This window comes from Sus scrofa, chromosome 11 (genome assembly GCF_054392235.1).
Source record: "Sus scrofa isolate SSC_HxYL_T2T_F1_AM1 chromosome 11, Sscrofa_HxYL_maternal_Yorkshire_Landrace_v2.0, whole genome shotgun sequence".
Classification (NCBI taxonomy): Eukaryota; Metazoa; Chordata; class Mammalia; order Artiodactyla; family Suidae; genus Sus; species Sus scrofa.
In genome coordinates this window covers 81,716,140-81,740,310 of record NC_139393.1, presented here as the reverse complement: position 1 = coordinate 81,740,310, position 24,171 = coordinate 81,716,140, and the positions used below count along the sequence as shown (strand labels likewise).

Below are 24,171 nucleotides of genomic sequence, written 5' to 3'. Positions count from 1 at the left end.
TTCAAATATCCTGGAAACTCTGCATCAAATTTTGAGGTTCTCACTTTCATTTAGACTGATTCTACACACTGAAAACAAAACAATTCAGACGATTCCACAAGAGAAGGAAAAGAGAATGGGATTCGGTTGACTTACCAGATTCAGTCCCCCACAAACTAAATAACTATTTCACTAATTACCTTGGCCTTGTTTAGACACAGCACAGAGGACCCAACGCACAGCAAATGTTTACCTTTAAGCTTCAGAACCATCCTCTGACAGCACTTGCGCTATTTTCAACATATTCTCGGAATGCTCCTTCTGAGAAAGAGACTGACTTTTGGAAAGCATTTACATGGACTCCATTTCCATTGCAGCACGCACATTTTAACAAGCTGTTAAATTTTGTACAGAACGAGTATATTGCTGCTACGGGCATAGCGACACAGACCGGGGAATTGAGAACTTGAGACATAATTCAACAGTAAAGGTAATTACTCTTCCCTCCACTATTGAACTATCTCAAATGATATTTTTCTCTTAATTATGTAATTAATTGCCTTGGTTTCTTTTTTTTTTTATTTCACTCTGAAAGACTGAAACACCACAGCCTCAGAAAGCAAAGTACTGTGATTTTCCACCCACCAAACAAAATAAAAAACAAAAAAAAACTGGGGAGGTAGACAAAATAAAGCCTGTGACCAAATAAATGCATTGCCAAGGCACTCAATTATGACATAGTTTTGCATGGAAACAAACATTCATGTATGAGACATGAGTACATCCGCGGTACAGCGACAACTTCTCTGAGACAGTGGAGTGGTTGGCAGAGCTTCATGCTTCAGAACAGGTATTTAAATAGTGCCCTCATGGCTGGGGGAGATTTAAGGAGCCCTGTGTGAACAGATTCGATCATTCCATCAGTATAACATGTGCAGCTCAGGGTGGTCTGTGGGTGGTCTCGTATCTGGCCAAGGCCTTGAATCTCCCCTGTAAGGCAATGACCCCCTAGACCATCTATAGCCCTAGACCAGATCACCACGTCGAGTTCCCATCAACAAACCCAACTCCCTGGAGGACCCTGCTCTTGGATACAGGTAGGTGGCTTAGACCACGTTCTCAAGTGTCTCACATGTGCCCAGTAGCACATTAGTATCCGTAGGGGGATTGGTTCTAGGATCCCCCCGCAGATCTCATAACTGTGGATGCTCAGGTTCTTTATATAAAATGATGTGATATTTGCATGTACCCTACCCACATACTCCTGTATGTATACTTTAAATCACCTCTGGATGACTTACAATACCTAAGAAAATCTAAATGCTTTGCACACAATGGCTGGAATGGGACGAACTCAAGTTTTGTTTTTTGGAGTTTCTGGGATTTTCTTAAAAAATATTTTTGATCCACGGTAGTTGAATTCATGGATGTAGACCCCTTGGATATGGAGCACCAACTATACAGTGAAGTCTTTAAAAGAGTCTTGTGGACCCTCAGTGCTGACACACACTCATTCTCTGCTCCCCAGAACAGCACTGCCTTGGGCCATGAAAAAGCAGGTAAGATACAAAGGGAAACCACCTAAAAGTCCGTCGACAGAGGACTGGATAAGAAGATGTGGTACATATATATACAGTGGAATATTACTCGGTCATAAAAAAAGAATGAAATAATGCCATTTGCAGCAACATGGATGGACCTAGAGATTATCATACTGAGTGAGGTAAGTCAGACCAAGAAAGACAAATATCATATGATATCATTTACATGTGAAATCTAATAAAAATGACACAAAAGAAATTATTTATAAAATAGGAAAAAAAACTCACAGATTTCAAAACCAAACTTATGGTTGCAACAAGGTGAAACTGTGGTGGGGAGGCAGGAATTGGGAGAGTGGGAATAACACATACACACGACCATATAAAATAGATGATTAACAGGAACCCACTGTATAGCATAGGAAATTCTACTCAATAGTTTGTAATAACCTACATGGGCAAAAAGAATGAGTATCTGTATAAGTATAACTGATTCACTTTGTTGTACATCTGAAACAAATGCAACATTGGAGGTCAACTATACACCAATAAAATTAAATTTTAAAAAAGATACAAAGGACAAATCATGTAAAGTATTCTTTTCAGACGTCAGCACTCTAGGTAAGAAGTGATCATTTCCCAAAAGTTTCTGACCTACAAAACCAGCAATTTTGATAGGATCTATTATTAGAGAAGTGAATACAAATTTCCCGTTAAATTCCAGGTGAGACAGGAGAATTCACAGATTTTTCACAGCTCTCACCGTGTGGCAGTGGGAGGGGCCTGGGAAGCTTCTGGAAGGCATCCACCCCTCACTGCCGGTGAGGTTATTTCAGGGAAAACCTCATTCCCTCATGTTTCATATCCTCTTCTCTGAGCAACATGACAGACAGACCGACCAAGGCCACGCCCTCCCCATAAACCAGCTGAGTGTGTGCTTCCATGTATACATAAGGCACTTACTGGGTGTCCCTGTCTTTCAGCGAAGGTGCCTCCCCATCATCCAATTTACATGTCTCTCCTCCCTAGTTCAAGGGCAGAGGCCGTGCCTGTCCTTCATTTTGAATCATCACAGCCTAGCCTTGTTCCAGACACAGAGCAACGTATTAAGTTAACATTAGGCAAGAGGGATGCATCTGCAAATGGATCATGCATGGTTCATAGGAAAACTGTCTGGATATCTGTTTTTTCCTCCAATCTACTTCAGATTCTATGTGATACACCTTGATCTGTAACAGAGACCCCAAGATTCGGTCACATACGGGGTCGGTGCGGTAAACCCATGCTCGCTATGTCACTCGGTGACCTGTCAGTGCGTGGCTAAGAACTACATCTAAAAATGTTTGAAGTAAAGGTTTTAAACAGTTGTGAGTAAAGAACTCACTCGTCTGGGATTTGAGGACCCAGGGGCATAGACGCCCCTTTGAAAATATTTTTGAGTTATCCTCAAATTATTTATATAAAAGGTTAAAGGCACTCCTTCCATTTATACTCCTGAGACTTGTATTCTCTGTTACCCGGAACTGCACCCTTTGAAGGCAACATGCCAAAAAATATCTTTTTTTAATGTGTTTTTGTGGATTTGTTTTGGAGAAGTTTGGGGTTTTTTTGATTTTATTTTTTTTTCCTACCCTTTGTCAACACTTGAGTGACAATAGCCGCAACAGTGGCCAAGCTGATAAGAAGGGAAAACCTTGTAAATGTACAAACCTTGAGAAAGAGAGGAAATTACCAAATAGAGAATTTTCAGTCTCCTAAAATTAAAACCAGGCTGAAATTAAAGCAGCGTGACTGGAAGCCTCCTCTAGTTGTTTTTAATTGGCTTTTAAAGACGGCAAAGAGAGGATCCTGCAAACAGAGCAGAGCAGCTCAATCACCGTTTCTCCCCAGTTCTTCTGCCAGAAGGAGTGACTTGGTCCCAAGGACACGTAAACCAGAAGTGGACTCAAGGACGCTCTCCTCGGGCCCATATGGCTCTTTCCCAGTTCTCTGCTCCTTCTAAGAGAGCTGCCAGCAAAGTCAGGCTCAAAATTGCTGGGTTTGAAAAAAAAAAAGTGCAGACTAAGCTTTGATAAGGAATTCTGGCATCTCCTGAATGAAAGGTCTGCAGACTGGCTTGTTCCTGTGGACTTGGTAGGATGAAGACGGAGGGCATGGTGGGAGGTGGGGACTTAGACCAAGTAGCTCTGTCTTTCTGGGACTCCTGCATTGAAGGCTGGGGAGGAAAACATTCCAGAGTCATGGGTCCAAGGTCACGTTCCTTTGGGCAAGGGTGTGGATAGCCTCAGAGTAATCTGGAGGGCCCTCATGATCACCTAATTCAAAGACTTTTTTTTTTTTTATGGCCATACCTGCAGCATATGAAGTTCCTGGGCCAAGAGGTAAAGTGCAGCTGCAGCTGTGACCTACGCCACCACCACGGTAACAGCCGGTCCTTAATCCGCTGAGTGAGGCTGGGGATCAAACCCATATCCTCACAGAGAAAATGCTGGGTCTCTACCCTCTGAGCCATAACAGGAACTCCCAACTCTTGTCTTTGCTCTTTTGACCCCCTCATTCCCTTCTTAGATTCATTATTTAAAAAAAGTCAAAATGCAAGGAAAGGCAGAGTATTTCTGTAAAGATCAAGTGACCTGAGTAAGGAAGAAGATGTGCCTATCAGATTTCACCTTCTTTCTCCCTTTCTCATCTCCCTCCAACCCAAATGACGTGAAGCCATTGCCAAAAACATCAGCTGCACTGCAAAGCTAGTCTTTGTCTCACTGCTCCTCAGATGGTCCAAACGTTTTATAAAAAGATGCACGTGTGATGTTTAGTTGCTGTCATTGCCTGACCCCTCTTCGGGGTAGGAATAAACTGTATCACAACTGGAAAAGGAATGGAGGACAGTTCCCCCTCAACGTAAACACTTGGGGATAAAATAATAGCCAATTTTTCATTTCTTAAGTCTCTTTCAAGGAAATAAAGAAACAGAACTTGTCTTGGTCAACTCAACATACCATAAGCCAGGGGCTTAAAGAACGAACATTTGTTTTTTCTCACGGTTCTGCACATTCAACGTCAGGTGCCAGTGGATGTGGTCCTTGTGGGGGACCCACCTCCTGGTGTGCAGATGGTGTCTTCTCTCCGTGTGCCCACGTGGTGTCTCTCCCTCTTCCTAAATGGACACTAATCCCGTCACTGAGGCTTCACCCTTAGGATCTTATCTAAACCTCATTACCTTCCGCACGTCCCCACCGCCAAACATCATTGCACTGGGGTGAATTTGGGGTGGACACATTCAGCCCATAACCAAAAGCATAATTAATTTACTAAGACACCTTCTAACTTAGCTATTAATAAAAATATGGCCAAGGGGACCCATGTCCACAAAGACAAGACTTGACTTCCAGAGGACTATTTTATTTAGTAAATGAGCCTCCCAACTGTTTCCTGCCGCACCCTGAAGACAATGTGTTTAAAGCATGTGGCTGATTCCAGAGGAGCTTGTCAGATTTTTTTTTCCCCCAAGAGAGGTCTTTAAAAGTAGACTTAATTATATCTTTGTAGATCATTCCCCTTCACAAGAGATAGGAGTGTCTGGGAGCTAGAATTCCTTATGTTCCACTTCAACTGTGATCACAAACAGCAGCCTTGCAAGAGGAAAATAGCTGCATTTCGTCAGGCAAGTAAACTGGCCAGGCACAGGCCTCCACGAACTAGCCTGTGCTCTGGAAATCCTGGCGATAAGGAAAGTGTCTCTTCGGCAAGCTCTCCGTAGAACACCGCTCTACCTTACGGATGCCATTCTTTGCAGGAAGACTGTCTGGATGGGCCATGAACGATTCAGAATGCTGCAGCCTCTTCTGTTCGGATGGCCCTCTCTAAAGCTATGTGGCAAAAGTCTAACTCTTCTGCCACCTGCAGAAAACTTGAACTACCTGCAGACAACTGGAAGGGGGGCATGTTGGCAGAGCAACCATGTAAAACCTTGTTGATTAGGGAGCGTCCACTTTGGAGAATCACTGTGTGCTGTGACCCACAGCTGTCCCCCGCTGTGTCACTGAGTGACAAGACAAGACAAGACAGGAAGCGAGAGCTTCTAGAAGGATTTTGCCAAGCCCTGGGAGGGGCTTAAGAGCTCTAAAACTAGCAAGATGATGTTAAGTTCTATTCACCTAATGGGGTAAACACCCAACTAAAGGATTTCTCCCAACACATTTCAGAGTATTTTTCCAAAAGGCGCAATGTACAAGCAAGGCAGTACCAGTATTGAGAAGTGGCCCCAGGAGAAGGCAGACCACAAGCCTGCAAAGGCTAAACAAATACCAGTGCCGAAGTCCTAACTCTAACGGCTGATTGTGAGCAAGACGACCCTTACATCAATGGAGACGCTTTTTGTTTTAAGCATTTACCTTTATACAGTTAAAAAAAAAATCACTCTGATAAGAAACTGATTTTGCATACTGAGTACTAATTACCAAAGATTTTTTAAAAAGGTTTTTAAGCTAACATGAGATGAATCAGCTAATAAATACTGTACACTCTCCATGACTGGTAAGCTAACTTACACAAGTACAGGGTTACTTTGATAGACGCAACCAATGTGGCAGCTACTGAAATGACCAGCATAGGAGTTCCTGTCGTGGCGCAGTGGTTAACGAATCCGACTAGGAACCATGAGGTTGCGGGTTCGGTCCCTGCCCTTGCTCAGTGGGTTAAAGGATCTGGCGTTGCCGTGAGCTGTGGTGTAGGTTGCAGACGCGGCTCGGATCCCGCGTTGCTGTGGCTCTGGTGTAGGCCGGTGGCTACAGCTCCGATTCAACCCCTAGCCTGGGAACCTCCATATGCCGCCGGAGCGGCCCAAGAAATAGCAACAACAACAACAACAAAAAGACAAAAGACAAAAAAAAAAAAATGACCAGCATAGTGCCCCCAATAAATAAATACATAAACAGATACCTTCTAGAGGATATGCCTTGCAAAGAAAATCTTATTAAATGACAAAATCACAAATAATAAGTAGAGCAAAGCAAGAATAAATGTTGACTAGTTACATTCATGACAGAATTTAAGGCACTCCAATCCAGTATTTATCAAGAGATTATAATAAAAAAGAAAGCATGTTTCTGCAATTAAATGATCTTTTAAACATTAGTTGGAAGATTTAAACATCAAGTCATATTTTAAATACACTTTTTAAGTGACCTATAATCATAAGAGAGAACAAAGCACTGGAACAAAATAAGATTCTGTCCCAGAGACAAAATGTTTGCTGCATCCCTGCTTAGGACATGAAATAATTAATACCTATGACCTCAATTTCGCAAAGCATTGTTTCTATTTTGCCCATAAGGAAGCATTGTGCGAAAACTCACTTATAACACTGCAAGTAGCTATGTATTACTGACACTGAATAAGAAGTAGCTTGTCTAGGAGTTCCCTCTATGGCAAACTCAACTGCAGCAGCTCTGACTTTTGAGGAGGCACAGGTTCGATCCCTGGCCTGGCACAATGGGTTAAAGGATCCAGTGTCACCACAGTAGCTGCGGTTCAGATTCAATCTCTGACCCGGCAACTTCCATATACTGTGGGTGTGATCATTAAAAAAATTTTAAAAACACACAAACAAAAAGGAAGTAGCCTGTCTAAGGCCGCTAATAAGAAACAGTTCCAGAAAGAAAAAAAGCTAGGAGTGCTAGACTCTTAATTTTCTAAGTTTATCTGGATAATGTTTATAATAATTTTAATATATATTATTTTGTGATTTAATTAAAATGATCTATAGTCAAACCTTTGTAATCAAATTCGAACTACTCTCTACCCATAAAAATATGGAATGGGTTGATTAAGAAAGAAATTATGAGTCTTGATGTTAAAACCAAGATGACTTTAAATTTGCATAAGACTCTTATGATCATGTTTTACAAATTTAAATTGATAAAATTGACTTATACTCGTCACTGGCTTCCTTCTAAGCCTGCACTCTCTATTTCATCTGTGATAAACTCTCTGCTCATAGTCTCAAGCCATAAGCCCAGACTCATCCTTGGCTTCTCCCCTCAACCTCCATGTCTTAACCTCCAGAGTATTTCACAACTCCATCCTCTCCTTTACACCCCATCCGCGCTGCCCTTGTTCAGACCCTCATCCTGTTAATCACGGCATTAGCTTTCTTACTCTACCTTCGCTTCCAGCTCTGCCCTCCTTAATTCCATCTTCCTCAAAACCACGGTCCGTAGGATCAGAGTAAGAGGGGCTGGTTGTATGCTCACCGAGCTGGGTAGTGGCCAGAAGTGGCGGGTGGGAGAAATGGCTGAACTGTTTGGGGGTGTTATTGTTTTAGTTTAAATAAAGGAGGAATCAAAGCATTGTAGTTGGAAGCGCCCACTGTATCCTGAGGAGCAATGTCTCTAAACTTGAAATGCTCCCAGTCACCTGTGGGATAAGATCCTAGCTCCCTCGCATCCTGGATGAGCCTTTCGACGACCATCCTGGATCTCTTCCCTTTGTCCCCTCTGGAGGCTGATTTGCGTGCATTATTTATTTCAGTGGATTCCTTGTTTCCAGTTGGGTTCTGCCAAGGGGAGTACAGGCACCTTGGAGGAGGGGAAGAGCATGTGGTCAGAGAGGCCCTCTGCTCCTGCATTCTGACCTCACCTCTTATCGGGCTGCTCTCTCCATAGACAGCCCCGTCTCCGGAATCTGGTGGCCCTCCATGCCCTTCTTCCTGGGGGCTCTGCCCTACTTCTGTGGTTTCCTTCCCACATCTTTGCATATAGTGCCTTCATTGTTTTCTAGTTTTATATCCTCTAAGATATGGAAAATAATGCCTGTATTTTTTATTAATTGGAAAAATAAACATGATTTCAGAAGTAGATAACTTGAGCCCTTTAAAGTATATGATATAGCGGTAGCTGCTGACATATCTCTCTTTGGTTTTCCTTTTAAAAAATTGTATTGAAGGGTAGTGGATTTACCGTGTTGTGTTCAGCCGTGCCTTTATTAAAGTGTCTAACCTGGTGACCTGGTACATTGCTGAAAACTCACCACCGAAAGTGGCCTCCTGGTCAGTCCCTTTGCTGTGTGTAACGGTGATTAACCTTTCTCCTGCCTCTTTCCAACCCCTTTCCTCACACCGAGGAGCACTCGCCTCTCCTTAGGGGCTCTGAGCCACCCCCAGTGTCCTGCAGAAGTGAATTCGGCAGCAGCATTATTTCCCCACTTCCAAGTTTGAGACCCTGCATGATTGACAGACACATGCACTATCTCTTCCCTTTACGATTCCAGAAAGTCTATTATTTATGAAATCTTGGAATCTGTACTCAGACAGTTGAAGCCCTCATTCCAGAATTCCTCCGCCTTCTCACTGATGTGTCATCCTGGGCAATTTATCTCATTAATTCAGTTTCTTCATTGGCAAATGAGACGGTAATAGTACTTTTCTCCTAGAATCTACATGAGGATTAAATGAGACAATGCATGTTAATTTCTTAGCCCAAGCTCTTTATAACGTTATCCTATTTTTTATAAAATTTGCCCTCCTTAAAGTTAGGGCTCTCAAGATCTTTGTGAAATATTATTTTTCTTTTTTTATAGAGGTGAAAAAGTGATTCATATTTCTTCTAACAATTCTTAATCCTATTCTATTCCATTCTCCTCATAAATGCTGGATTATAAATACATGTACTTGATACCCAACCTTTAAAATCTGGGCTAAAAAATGTTAGGGAGAAGCTCCAGTAACACCCCACTGTTAAAACGCCCCGGGAAGATAACTGCTCATGGTGGCATGCCCTCTATGTGTCGATACCCAGCTGGGCGTGTCCTGTGTCTGAATCCTCACTAAATCTCCCATGTACAGGGGAGGAAACCGAGTGTCAGAGAGAGCGAGTCACTCAGCCAAGGTCGTAAACTGGCGAGGGGCTGAGCTTCGAGCGGAACTTTCCTAACCCCAAAGACACCATTCCACGACTTGGTCTCCCATCTGAGCATCTACCACTTGCAAAAACATTTTCATGCAAATTGCAAAGGCTCCTTAGGGCTCTGGCAACTGCCCTAAAGAAGCATCAAAACGTTAAGAATTAGCTCTGCCAGGATATAATCCATACCAGTCATATGAGAGTGGACTGAAGATCTGAAAATATTGCTTTATAATCTATCATATCTATCACCTGAAGTTCTTTCCAAGTGTTCTGGAGGAGCTAGAACATTGCTGTCTGCACACACATGGCTCGGCCTGTGCGGGGTCCATCGTCAGCCCTCCACAGTTACCCCTCCACAGTTTCAGGATGTATTCATTTCTGGCTGCGGCCTCCTCGATTAAAAAGTGCAATCAGCTTCTCCCTTTGGGTTTCAGTTTGTCTAACACTTTCCTTTCATTGTGTTTGGAACTTCACAAGGGAGCTTGTCCCTCTCCAACTGCAGACAGAGTCGCAGTTTTGCCCAAACTTCCTCAATGTAAAAGAAGGGAAGCTCTTGCCTTTGCAAGGGCCTCCCCATTTCTGCAGCGCCTTTGATGACTGGGCCTGTGAACGTGTTTTCAGCAGGGCCTGAATTCTCCAGGCTTCTGCTCAGACAATTTAATTTGCTAGGACAAAGGTTACCTAAGGAACGCTAAAGCCCTCTCCCTGCGCGAGGCAAAGGGGTTTTGTGTCGCCACTGCTGCAAGGGAGAAAACAAAACCCAGAAACTCTGCCAGACCGGGTGGTGTGGGAGGCGGACGTTTTAAGTGAGAAGGGGTTGGGGTGGGGGAGCTCATAGGACCGGACACTCCCTGGTCACACACCACGACTTGGCTGCTGGGCCTTCAAAGCAGCGGCAGCTCTGAGACTCTGGCCTCCTTCCTGCTGGATGCCCTGCCTTTTGTTTCTAATTTAAGCTTTTCTTCTTTCCGCTTTTGTCTCTTTTATTCTTTTAGGGTCTTCTTTTCATCTTTTCCCTCCTCCCTTTTTCCTTTTTTCACCTTTTTTCACTTTGTTTTCAAACATAAATAATGTGTTGTTAAATCAAGTTTAAAGGGACGATAAAAGAAAAAAGATTTAACTTAAAAAGAAATAAGGCTTTGCTGGTTTCTTCTGATTTTCAAGCCGTAGAACTATACAGGTTTTACATCTTCGGTGGTCAGAGGAATCTAAAATTTCAGTAAAATTGCCTTCTACTCGTTTCCCTCAACATTTGTTTATGAAAGCTTTTCCCTCTTCCATAATGTAATGTTATTATAGCCATGTAGTAATTAGAAATATTCTATTCTGTCGACACACCTCTTATTGTTTTCTTGCCTCCTTCCTTTCTGCATCTACAAGAATCTCTGTTTTCACCATCTCTGCTGGGCATTATGTTTGTCACAGCTACAGGTGGTGGAAAAAGTCTAGTGCAACTTTCACGCAGTTGCGTTTTATAGATTACAACCAACCTCGAATTCGCCTATTTCTAGTCACCAGCTTTGGAGGCATTTTAAGGAGCATCGGTGGTGTTCCAGCTCCACCTTAAACAGTATTTGAGCCTCAACAGGTTACTATTTCTCATCCACAAAACATTTCCAGGCAGAGGCAGGTCAGGGTTCTGGTGCATTATACTTCGTCTGATATATAAAACTTGGGTTGTATATGTGCTGTGTCAGTTATTCTAAAAGCCTTTGTCACTTCTCAAACTTTCACTCTACTTTCAGAACTCTCCTGACATAATTCAACTCTAGTTTTTCCCTTGATCTGCAGAATGCTTCTGTTTCTAATTCTCAAGTCATTTTCTTAGTTAAATGCAACTATATATTTATTTGTACAACTTTCCTAGAAACAGAAGGTCACAGAAGAATAAACTGAGCCCTGTGATCAGCCTTCTATCTTCTCCTTTCATCATAGACCAATATTCCCTGTGTCTTTAAGTGCCACGCCGTGCTATCTAATAATACTCTGAAGTTTCAGCTGATATTACGAACCAACTCAAGACCCAAGCTCTTCCATTCTTAAAGTCATGAAATATAAACCAACAAAACGAGCAGTCACAATGCTGTTAAGCCCTGCAATCTCCAATCCATGAAGGCAGGTTTCTGGCTTGGGGGGAGGGGAAGGAATGGCGGGCAGGGGAGGGTTCGATAACTAACTCATGCATGAAACTTAGACTTCATTTCTTTGTTTTTTTTTTTTTTATTTCCCAATACTATCCCTCAACCCTCCAATAACCACATTAAGTAATTTCCTACGACCCCCACCCCAAGTGAAAAATAGATGCAATAAAATAAGCTAGCACAAAACTAGGTTACATTGAAAAAAAGTTCCAATTTCCCCCATTTAACTGCTCTGGAATGAAAGTCTTATTGGGAAATAAATAGGAGACGACACTTGTAAAATCATCACTTTCATGTAAAAATAAAATGAACACAGGTAAAGATTTTATTTCACGCATTAATAAGAGAGGGCATGGATAAGATGTTAAGATCAGTTCAAAAAATTTAAAGATTAGACAGAGGTATAGGCAATCAATCAGGAGTGCTGGAAAGAATTTACAAATGGATGCAAGACTGAGAAATACCCAACACAGAAATAACGTGCAATGCTTTGGGTCATCTTTTCTGCAAGTTAGAAGTAATCACATTGCTTTGCTACAGACAAGAGTCACTTGCATTAATTCCAGTTTTCTACAACTTAAATCCCACCCCTAAAGAGTTAATCAACAGCCTGGGCCACAGAAGGGCAGTTAACGGTTAAGCTCTGATAACGTCGGTGCCCAGAGAACTGGCTATACCTACACTGTTCCGTACCATCGCCACTTGGCACTTGTGGCTATTTAAGATTAAACTAATTAAAATGACGTCAAATTTAAGCACGAGTTCCTCCATCACGGTGACCGCATCTCAAGTGCTCAAGAGCCGCGTGGCTAGTGGCTACCACCCTACTCAGAGCACATGCAGGGCATTTCCACAGTCGTGGAACGTTCTACCAGAGAGTGCTGCACGGTGCCATGCGGATCTCCGCTGAAAGGGTGCCAGTAACCCTCTGTCCATTTCCCGCTCTTTGACAACTTGTCCTAACACAACCAAATAAGCAACAGCAATAATTATATGAAGCAGGGTGCGTGAGGGGGAATGGCTGGTGTTTCTTAAGTATCACCCGTATGCCAGGCATTGCATAAGACCATTTACATATATTATCTAATTGGCTTTTTACAATTTACATATGGTATCTAATCCAGTCCTTAAAATAGCTTAACCCCAGAGTTCCCGTTGTGGCTCAGTGGTTAACGAATCCAACTAGGAACCATGAAGTTGCGGGTCCAATCCCTGGCCTCGCTCAGTGAGTTGAGGATCCAGCATTGCTGTGAGCTGTGGTGTGGGTCGCATATGCGGCTTAGATCCATGTTGCTGTGGCTCAGGAGTAGACCAGCGGTTGCAGCTCTGATTGGACCCCTAGCCTGGGGACCTCCATACGCCATGGGTGCAGCCCTAGAAAAGACAAAAAAAAAAAAAAAAATAGCATAACCCCATGTATTAGTTGAGGAAACAAAGACCAAAGGGATTCAATAATTGAGTCTGCATAATTTACATACATTATCTAAGGAGGCCTCATAATAACTTAACCACACTTATCAGTGGATGAATCAAAGACTCAAAGAAATTTGAATACTTTGCTTGAAACTGTACACCTAAGAAGGAGCCAGGATCCCTTCTCACGTCTGTGTACTCTCAAGTCGTGCTTGTTTTGTTAGACCAGACTGCCTGTCTACGGGTCTTGAAAGAGAAGTTAGGATGAGTGATGCTGGCAAACACGGGGCGGGGGGACAGGTAAAAAGTGTGACTAATAGAAGAAACACCCAAGAAATCTGACAACCTGACCTACCAGGCTGACTTAGGCCACCATGTCTCCGTAGAGTAAAGCATGGGGTCCTGGCTGTGGATGAAGGAAATGAGAAGGGTCGTCCCATCTTACGCCTGTGCCCAAGGACGTCACGAAGCAAATGCCAGCCACAGTATGCTCAACTGTGCTGGCACTAACGCACACGATGTACCCACCAGGATGTGTCTCCCTCCCCAGGCAGACTTTGAATGGCTCCAGGGCAGAATCAGAGAAGAAACACCCCGGCTTTCTTGGGCCATCTGGTCCACAGCTCGTCAATGTTTGTGGATCACATGATCTCCTTTAATCATTCTTACACCCCTGCGCCTAACATCAAACCACCTCCTCCCAAATCACCCCATACCCATTTTTGGGCGTCATAGATGGCTGGACAATGTGCAAGGTACACAATCCTAACTTCTACTCCCATTTTCCTTTTGAAGCTATTCACTAAGAGGGTACCTTCGGATGATGGACCTGCATCAAACAGAGGCTCATGTGTTCCACCACTTCCTGTGAGACTTTGGGGAAATGGTTCGAACGTTTTAGGTAGGCCTCGTAGGTTTCTATAAAGTAGGGACAATAATCAAACCTACATCACAGAGTGGACAGAAGAACTTGATGAGATAATACGTGTCAAACGATTTATGGAGTTCACGTTGTGGCTCAGCAGAAACGAATCTAACTAACATCCATGAGGACGCAGGTTCGATCCCCGGCCTAGCTCAGCATTTAAGGATCCAGCGTTGCCATGAGCTGTGGTGTAGGTCACAGACACGGCTTGGATCCCGAGTGGCTGTGGCTGTGGTGTAGGCTGGCAGCTGCAGCTCCAATTTGACCCCTAGCCTTGGAGCCTCCAAATGCTGCAGGCGCAGCCCTGAAAAGACAAAAGACAAAAAAAGCTTTGTGCAATATCTGGAATGTAGACCTCTAAGATGTCATCTATTAATGCTATTGATTTGTCATCTGAGTCAAATAATGAATCTTGCTATGTGTCATAATTCTCAATATTAGTATTAGATGGCACTTATTTTTGAGAGATTTAGGGAATAGAAAGTAAAATACATCTTTCTCATATAAATGCACCACGTCCCATCAAAAACTATAAAGCTTTCTTGTCTTTGTCACCTCATGCAGTGAAAAACACAAGACCAACCTTTTTAAGATTCCAGAAGCAATGTGATTAAAGGAGAATTCCAGAGCTAAGTCATTTTCTGGCCTAACGATGCCTGACTTTTTGAGCATTTAGGTTTATCTCTTTTTTTAAATTTTCATTTAGGGCTACACCCACGGCATATGGAAGCTCCCAGGCTAGGAGTCAAATCAGAGCTGCAGCTGCCGGCCTACACCACAGCCATAGCCACGAGGGAGCCAAGCTGCATCTGTGACCTACACCACAGCTCACAGCAATGCCGGATCCTTAACCCACTGAGCAGCACCAGGGATAGAACCTGCATCCTCATGGATACTAGTTGGGTTTGTAACCACAGAGCAACAACGGGAACTCCTCAGTTTATCTTTTAACCTCTTTTCTAATGGGGGAGAGTGTGCATGTATGCTTTGTCTGCTTCAACCAGAATGGAGATGCCTTCTTATTTTTTCCTGGATGTCCTGGTGCTGATGCTGAGATTGAAGTGAACATGGGATAGGGGGCTGTAGGGGGAGTGAGAAGGCAATCATATCAGCAACTGAGCTTAGAAACTACTCCAGGCATTGGGCAGAGCCATGGAAGTGATGGGGTGGGGGGAGTTTTGGAAATCTGATGGAAGAGAAAGGCTTGACCCAAGAGGTAAATACAATAACACACCTGCAGTGCTCGAATCCTGTGTGCTCACACTCACACACACTCATGCACTTGGGCTGAGAATTCCCAGGGTCCTTTCTAAAGTGAACTAATCTGAAGGAGGTGGGCTAAAGCCCAGACCCCCAGTCCTTGAAACCTGAGCCGTCCCGTGGCAGAGCCCAAGGGTGAAATCCTAGCAGCTAATCAGCGGCGCGATCTTACCCTTGGCAAATTCTGTGTTGGCTAAACACCTAGTGCCGTGTAAACACGGCGTGGCAAGGGAATGCCTCTGGTTCCCAGCTTTCCAGGGCTGGTGTTCTGCATCAGCCAGAGCACTGGTCACGGATCCGACATCCTCCCTTTTCAATCCACAGGCGTTTCCTTTTTCATGATGTGAGCAAATTGAAATCTTCGTGCTAGTGATTTGCAAACTGTACCAGGCTACATACAGAGAGAGCTTTCTGATTAGTCTGGTCCTGCTACAATCATTAGTTTTCTGGGAGGAATTCAGGAAATGGTCTCAGCGCAACCGATTTCCCACACGAGCAATGAAACACAGGAGGATCATGCAGTTAGATATTCAATACGCAAAGAGTCAAGAGAACCTGGGCCACTGCAAGTTATCTGGAGGATCCAGCCGGTTACTACGTGAAGACTGATGGAGAAACATGGCAGGATTCTTTCGCTCTCCAGAAGCGCCTGAGATACCCGTCTGGTAACGGTAAGGACTTGACACCAGGCCCTGGCATCCCAAGCCCTTCAGGGCGGCCTGAGAGGTTTGTGAGAGTGAACTCCTCTTTCGCCACTGGCACTTCTTCACCGGTCATTGATGCAAATGCTCAGACTGTTCACTACCGAGAAACAGATTTTCGGGTGAATGAATCCCTTCCTCCCAATGAAAACACCGCAGCCCTTGCAGCCGACATGTCTCCAAAAGGATGTTTGTTTGCTTGATTATAAACTACCTGGATATCCTACTGCACAGAGCTTTGGAAAATAAATAACTCTATTATTTGTGACTGGAGCCGAACTGAGCCTTCAGAGAATTCACATTTCCACTCAAAGAAGCCAAGTGTAATCTGGCGTTTCAAAAATCACGATATGAACCTAATACCACTCGGTGGATTTAAAAATTAAAAGTCCTCAGTGTCTCTTGCGAATTTACCTCCAAAGTAATCAGGGACATTTCCAATGTTTAAAAAAAAAAAAAAAAAGGAAAGAAAGGAAAAGAAAAAGGCTCAAGCAGCTGTGTTACTCATTTACTTGAAATATTACCAGAAGAAAGGCCTGGAATGATGTTTGCTCAGAAAAAAGGTTTAGCACATGCAGAGCCCTCTCATTGTTGAAAGTTCCTGATGCCAGTTTGGGGGGAAGGCTCCTGGCACCCCATTTAACCTGAAGAAGCAGATCAAGGGAGAACTAACCCCAGAAGACTAGAAACCAGTAAAGAAGCACCAGAAATTATAGTGACTCTGGTTGACGCTCAATCACGCAAGACACATGTCTTCTAACCTGATAAAGTGTCAGAAGCAGATGTAATATCATTTAGGGATCAAGTTGTTTCATACCATTTTCAAATATTCATTTAAATGTATATAGGAATGATGGGAAAAGAATTTTCCTTCTGCTTTTTCATGTTAATAGGTTTCTCCAGGTAAGCCTGGGGAAAAGTTTACTTGACTCTCATATTAAAATTTCTTTCCTTTAACAAATTATCTAAACTCATGATGACTTCTTGCAATGAAAAAAAAAAAAAAATACCCAATGTGAGTTAAGTTTGATTTGGGGCCAAGTGAGGACTATGCCAGTTTTTCCCAGAGCAGAGAGGGCCTCATTCCTGACCGCCACCCTGAACTCCTTTCGGGGGGATTGAAAGTCCGCACCTGCCAGGATTAGCCGCTAACCCTTGTAGAGGCAGATGGCGAGTGACAGTTTTTAGTTGGCACAATTTAATAACTGACATTTTAAAGGATGGCCCAAAAGTTTTACGGCACTTAATTTTATTGAAAAGCATTATACTTTTGTTTGGAAAAAAATAGTTCTGAGTTCCTATATATGTCATAACATGTTCAGGGAGCAAGGCATGAAATCGGCATCTGAATTCAGTTTAAACACCGCTACGCGCCCAAACCACGGAGACAATGAGCCTGGGTGTGAATCCTACTGTTTTCTAGGTAAAGTAACGTCAGGCAAGTTGTTCAGCTTCTGAGTTTCCGTTCTCTCACATAAAGCTGTGTTTAGGTAACTTAACTGGTGAGGATTAAATGAGGTAATCCACCAATAAAGCAATCCATCAGTCAAAAGCTAATGAGTAATTGCTAATTACCAAATGCTAGGTCTGAAACATAACTCTCGAAAATTAATAAATAACCAGAGCCACCATTAGAAGGATGCATTCGTTTTCACCCATCGCCTTTGGATGCTGTGTGGCCATCCACCCCTCAAAACAACCACCACGCCCAGAACATGATCAGATCACATAATTTGGACAAAGGAGAAACTCAGCAGGTTTTTGTTTGTTTGTTAGATTAAAATAGGCTAAAAGGTTCCCATTTTATGAGGCAATAAAATCTCAAACAGCAGGCACGTAACTTGCAGGCACTGCTCACAGTCTCCGTTTTGGAGGAAACTTTTCTTGTGCTTTACCATCTTCGAGGTCGCATATGAGGGTAATGAAATAGCTGAGCAAACAAACAAAAGGATAAGGCAAGAATAAGATGCAATTAATTACGAGATTCCAGTAGTAAAGAACTATATCACTAAATATATTATTTAAAGGAACTGTATTACTGGAGTTCCCATTGTGGCTCAGCGGTTAATGAACCCAACTAGTAACCACGAGGATGCAGGTTCGATCCCTGGCCTCGCCCAGTGGGTTAAGGATCCGGTGTTGCCGTGAGCTGTGGTGTAGGTCACGGATGCCGCCCAGATCTCATGTTGCTGTGGTTGTGGTGTTGGCGGGCAGCTACAGCTCCGATTCAGCCCCTAGCCTGGGAACCTCATATGCCACAGGTGTAGCCCTAAAAAGACAAAAGACAGAAAAATAAAAATTAAGTAACTATACTACTAAATAGTCCTGTACCTCTATAATTTATAGATTGTCTATTTCATTTTACCAATAGTGCAGAAGGGTGATTATCCTACAACCTTTTGGCATTACTGAGATTTTTGCAATGCAATGGTTAAAATTTTGAGTCTCATTATTATTTTCTTTATTATTTCTTTAATTGGCACTGTATGTTTCTTCTTCAACATGTCCTCTCTGTATTCCTTAAAATTTTCTTCTATGATATTGGTAGTCTCCTTAAGAAAACCAATTTTAAAAGTTCATTAAACATTAACTACATTTTATGGTTATAGTTTGATTATATTTTTTGTCAATTTTGAAGTTTATCTTTTAACTTGTTTTATGCTTTCATATACTTTCCATAGAGGCTTTAACTTTCTATAATAAATAAAGTTTTTCGGCTTATCCGCTCTGGTAAAAATTCTAAAATTCGTATCTTTCTTAAGAAGGGCTTCTGGAGTCCTCGGTGGTGCAGCAGGTTAAGGATCTGGTGTTATCTCTGAAGCGGTGTGGGTTCCATCCCTGGCCCGGCACAGTGGGTTAAGCATCCAGTGTGGCCAAAGTTATGCTGTAGTTGCAGATTCAGGGGGTGAAAAAAAGAAGCCTTCCCCATCGTGAGTGCATAGAGATCATGTTCTCGTTTTTCTGTTCACCTTATAGTTTGTACTTATTCAGGTCTAGATGTTTCGTCACTTTCCCGACTGGACAGAAGGTCTCTCTGAGGTGACTTGCAGGGCCATTCGGCCAGTTGCAGTGGGAAAGCAACTCCACTGATGCCCCTCATAAATGGCTTCCCTGCATCATGTCAAGAGCCAGACTCTCTCCACCTCCCACCGGGGCCAGCCTTGCTGTTTCAGCCAGATCCAGGTAGCCAAGTGACGGTTTGCCAGTATCAGGGGCCACGGGAGCTTCTGCACACTCTCTTCCCCACCTGCCTGGATCAGCCTGTCCGAGGCGGAGGCACCCCGGAGAAGGGAGCCCACATTCTCAGCCAAGGCTCTTTCGAATCAGTTGACAGCAGCCAACCCTCATACAAGCAGGAAAGCCCTGCCCAGCCCAGGAGAACTGCCCAGCTGGCTGCTGGATTCCTGAACAGTAACAAGCGCTTATTATTTTAAACCACTGAAATGTTATTGAACAACAGGGCTGACCAATACACACACGCAGTTCTGAGCCACACAAACAATTTTCTGGGCTTGACTGTTTCCCATCGGTCTTTGGCTTGTTCTGCAGCATGTATTTCCATACCACTGTTCTCCCAGGGATTTCCTGCCAGATTCTCAGCCTCGTTCAGTGTGGGGCATGACTAATAACAGCCTTCCATGTGGAATGTCACACACTCTTCCAAACCCCTAAATGTTTCTGGGGATGGCTTTTCCTTTGTCTCCTAAATATCTACCCAACACTCCCACGTGCATGGGCCCTGCCCTCAATTCTCCAGTCATCAAAGGATGCTCATGAACAGCTGTCCTGGGCCCTCACAGCGCTTCCCATACTGGATAACTCTGCAAACTGAAGAAAGAAATGTTTGCAACGTTTGCGTCCTGTCCTAGAGCAAAGTGAGCATCACGCTGACAACCAGAGGCAGACTAGCACCCTCTCCTGTGTGTTGGGAATAAAATAAAAGGAGAAGAAAAAGGGGAAAATCAGGTCTGGTAGGAAACAGATAATCCACAAAGTGACTCAGGAAGGCTGTTATTTTTCATTTTTGTCAGTGTGAAAGCCGAGTGTCTGTGTGTGAGCAGACTTTTAGGTTTTCCCAAATTGTCTAATAAACGGAAGGACGTGTTCCCGGAGATGCTGGTGGTCTGGGCGACCCACGGTTGAAGCGTGTCCTATTTCCAAACTCCCCGATAGCCTCCTCCCTTCTCCCGTCTCACGCAATCAAGTCAGACCCTCATCTCTGTCTCACTTTCAATATTAATAAAATTGCAGCATGGTGTGAGACTTAATTAGATAATAAAGCACTTCGAGGCCCCTCCCTGATAAGTCTGCGCAAGGCGAAGATGGCTAATTTAGTCATCATCAGATGCACTGAAAAACGTCCCCCTAAAATGCGCAGGCACACTTTTAAAAGCCTGGACTGTCACATCCGCTTTGGGGGTAGTAAAAAATAAGGACTGATGGGAACCTTCATCTCAGGAAGGATGAACTATGTCGTGCTCAGTCGCTTTTTCAAACTTCCATTTATACGCCTTCATTTAAATGTTTAATTAGGAAGGAACGCTTCTATGCATTATAATTAAATGTGAGCACAGATTCTTCACCACAAAAGAGTCATTTTCCATTCAGTTTCTACTAAGTTTTGTTTTGTCCCCGAATGAATCAATATGAAAATTAAGCTGGTGTCTGAAACCCTTAAAAAGAAGTATAGCTTTCATAATACAAGGAAGATTAAAATGAATTAAAAATCTCAAAGCACATCCTTTTAGAGTAATTGCTCGCTATATTCTTGCAACCCTTAAAGGTAGCTTTCTTAGAGCAAAGAAAAATGAACAAAGAGGGCCTTTCGTACCAGTTTATCTGCTTTAGAAGCTGGAACCTTTTCACGGTGGAAGCCCAATTTTTCACTTTTAATTGGTGAGCTTGTAATGGGAAGATTGTGGGGCAAGAAAGGAACCTTGTCCTGCTTGGTGACAGAGGGGAAGTCGAAGGGACAGGTTTGGAGGCAGAGAACGAGGGAAAGAGTCGCGTTTACACGTTCCTAGAATCCTCTCCAGGCATTCTAACCCTTTCAGAGCTGCAGACTTTGGCTGGAAATCTTGCCAGTTCGTAAGAATGCACTGAAGCTAAGAAATTCTTGCTTTACTTATTCAAGCCTCCCTCTGCCCTTCTGTTCGCCAGAAATCACGTGCAATGTGCCTTTTTGTGTGCACATGGAGTACAGAGAATGAAAATGATGCCTTAGTCCCTTAGGTGCTCAAAAATATACCAAACCTTCTATTTCAGCCCTGGCTTGAGATGATAGGCTAGAAGCAGGATGAGGTGGGGAGCCGAGCTCCTGGTATTTCTGTTCTTCCAGTAAGTAAACACTTCACCCCTGCCTCTTCTGCCAAAACCTTGAAGTTAAAGATATCCCAACCTCAAATAGGCCCCTTCCCCCACCTCGAACACATAATGGGGATGAGTTCAAATTGAACCACACAGAGGACGACTCACATTTCACCAAACTATTTCGTTCACTTAGGACATGAATGTTTAGTTTGGGCATACATGGATCTAACCCCCTCTTTCTGTTAAAAAAAAAAAGAGCTGAGGATTCCAGGGCTTTCTGTGTACAAATCACACAGAAATACAGATGGTGTCTTAATTGCTGTGGTGTCCAGAAGCTAAAATGTGTGAATCTGTCCACCCGCATTTAAATGGGGGTGTTTCTTGCTTATCTAATTGCAGGGGGGAAAGACAGTGGAAATCACAAACCATTGGAATCACGAATTGTAGGACCCCCTGATGGAGTGGAGGCCGTCTTGGTTTATTTTCAAGGGAACTAGAAAATTGAATTTAAGTTACGTTGAAAAGAAATTATAAGCAATACATAGACACACAAATAATTACTTTTCCCCTCAATAACATACATTCACGCTGTAGCGCTCTCAACATTTACATCATGTGTCCTACATAGATGGTCACGTGTGGATTTTGTGAAACGTGCATTAAAGATTGAATTAGTGGCCGTATTTACACCCACTGACTGAACGAGCAGGTCTGCACGGCCATGCAACCCTGAGGAAGGCCGGCTCACCCAGCCACACGGGGCAATCATCACACTCACCCCCACACGGTGCTTAACCACTCTTTCAATCCTAGACACTGACACTGGATTCAACCGAGGGTTCCTCAATAACAGCGAAGTGCTCTTCCCTTGGCTATTTCCTTTCTCTCGCTCTCTCTCTGTAGGGCTGCACAGTGGCATACAGAATTTCCCAGGCTAGGGGTCGCATCAGAGCCGTAGCTGCCGGCCTACACCCCAGCGCACAGCAGTGCCAGATCTGAGCCACAGCTGCGACCTACACAGCAGCTCAGGCAACGCAGGATCCTTAACCCACTGAGCAAGGCCAGGGATCTTACCCACATCCTCATGAATAGTCGTTGGGTTCTCAACACGCTGAACCACGGCGGGAAGCCCCCCACTGGCTATTTCTGAGGGAAGGTACAGCTCAGCTAGGATTTTAGGCACGCGCATCTTCTGACCCGGCCTCCCCGATCAAGCACTTGGTGCACAAAGATCCAGACCTTCAGGAACAGAGGTGGGACGGCGGGAAGACTTCCACTTTTCTACCCTCCGGAGAGTCCTCCTGGTTGTTAACCCAACCCTCGGAGCTCCTCCTGGAGACGCTGCCAGAATCCATCTACTCTTCTCTAAGCCTTTGTGTCTAACCCAGCAGAGAAAACAAACCAGATGTGACAGTCCGTGGCCCTTGGGCTCATGGAGCAGACGCAGAACCTGAGTGGGGAGACTGCCTGCCTCTAGGAAAGGCATGCAGGTGAGTTAACAGCGAGGCTAACAAGGTTCCACTTGGTTAGGTAAGGTGTGGACATGGGAAGGCTGACTGAGAGATGCACCAGGACCTTCTATACTTGCAGTTTTGCAGTTTTTACATAGGTCTAAAATTATTTCAAAAGAAAAAAGTTAAAATACTAATTAATTTTCATGAATCACTAACTATATGCTAAACACGACGCTATATATTCTAACTCATATATACATGTAACTACACACACACACACACACACACACACACACACGCATGCACACACACACCTGTAATTGAATCCTTGCAAGGTCTGAAAGATAAGGAATGCTATTTTCAGTTTACAGGTGAATAAACTGAGGCACCAAGAACCTAGGAGTCTCACTCCTGGCAACAAACCTGGGAGGTCCCAGCGCCAGGATGAGGACACAAGCATTGAGAGCCTTCTGAGGCTCCCCCCAGGTTTCTTTCCTCAATTCTTTTTTCTTTTTGGCTGCACCCACAGCATACGGAAGTCCCTGCAGGGGATTGAACCTGCACCACAGCAGTAACCTGAGCGGCTGCAGTGACAATGCCAGATCCTTAACCTTGCTCAGCTATCAGGGAACTCCTCTATTCATACTTTTAATAAGAATTGACTTAATTATGATCCTTCAGGGTAATAAAGATACACGTTCAAGAGATAATTTCAGTTCCCAGAGCATCAAAAATTGAAAGACACAGTTGAAATGCAAACTTAGCTAGAATAGCTTAAATTTGGGCAAAGAGGCCATGCGGGCACTGATGGGCTTTTTGAGGATAACGGGTGGAAGAACTTAAGACCTCTGAGGAGGGAGGCCTTTCGTACATAGCTCAGTGATGAACTGGTAAAAGCCTAACAGCTGGCTCTGCAGAGGGCGCTGGGGAGCCGTGATTTGTGGCCTGTCTTCATGGTGAGGTTCTTGTGATGGGTGACATGAAGCAAATACACCAAGACGGAACAGTCGGCTCTTGAACAGATCCAAGCAGACCCCACGGCACCAAGGAACGATCCTACGATGACCATGGCATTCTATTTAAAAAATGAGGAAATCCAAAACTAGGTGGGAGACTTTCCTAACCTACGGTACAGTCATGCCAATGTGAAGAAGAAAATGCGTAAAGCCAGCCCCCCTTTGGGGGGGGGGGTGTTGATATACTTCACCAGGGAATTCTTCCTAGGCCACTAAGCCACTCGTGAGTTTTGAAATTTGATTTTTTCCCTTCCAATTTCTGTCTCTGTCAAGGCTTCAGCCTACATACGTTCTGTTTTGAATGGAACCCACCTCTTCTCAGTGGTCTTCCTTCTCCCCCCCACCACACAGACCCCAATTCCTCCCGAGCTGTCACAGCTAAGGTCATCCTGAATGCCCTTCAAGGAGTAAGCACATTACTCATCAGAGAAATGTGTGCTCACCTCAAGCATGCTTGATAGACTTAGACGTAACGAGAGTTCAGCAGTGTGGCCCCCTTTCTGGGGCTGGTGATCCTTCCCATTTGA

At 43.8% G+C, this 24,171-nt stretch overlaps 2 long non-coding RNA genes across 13 annotated transcripts in view; one reads left to right on the top strand and one right to left on the bottom strand.

Moving 5' to 3' along the window:
* The window catches only part of LOC110255853 (uncharacterized), a 386,752-nt gene that overhangs the window by 136,920 nt on the left and 225,661 nt on the right, over positions 1–24,171 (bottom strand). The window lies entirely within an intron of this gene.
* LOC146398715 (uncharacterized) lies at positions 762–20,454 on the top strand. 2 transcript variants are annotated; one of them, XR_014819937.1, is made up of 2 exons: positions 762–829; positions 18,856–20,454. It is a non-coding gene; the product is annotated as an uncharacterized LOC146398715 (long non-coding RNA). The 2 variants fall into 2 exon arrangements; XR_014819936.1 differs by having other exon boundaries at positions 769–1,076.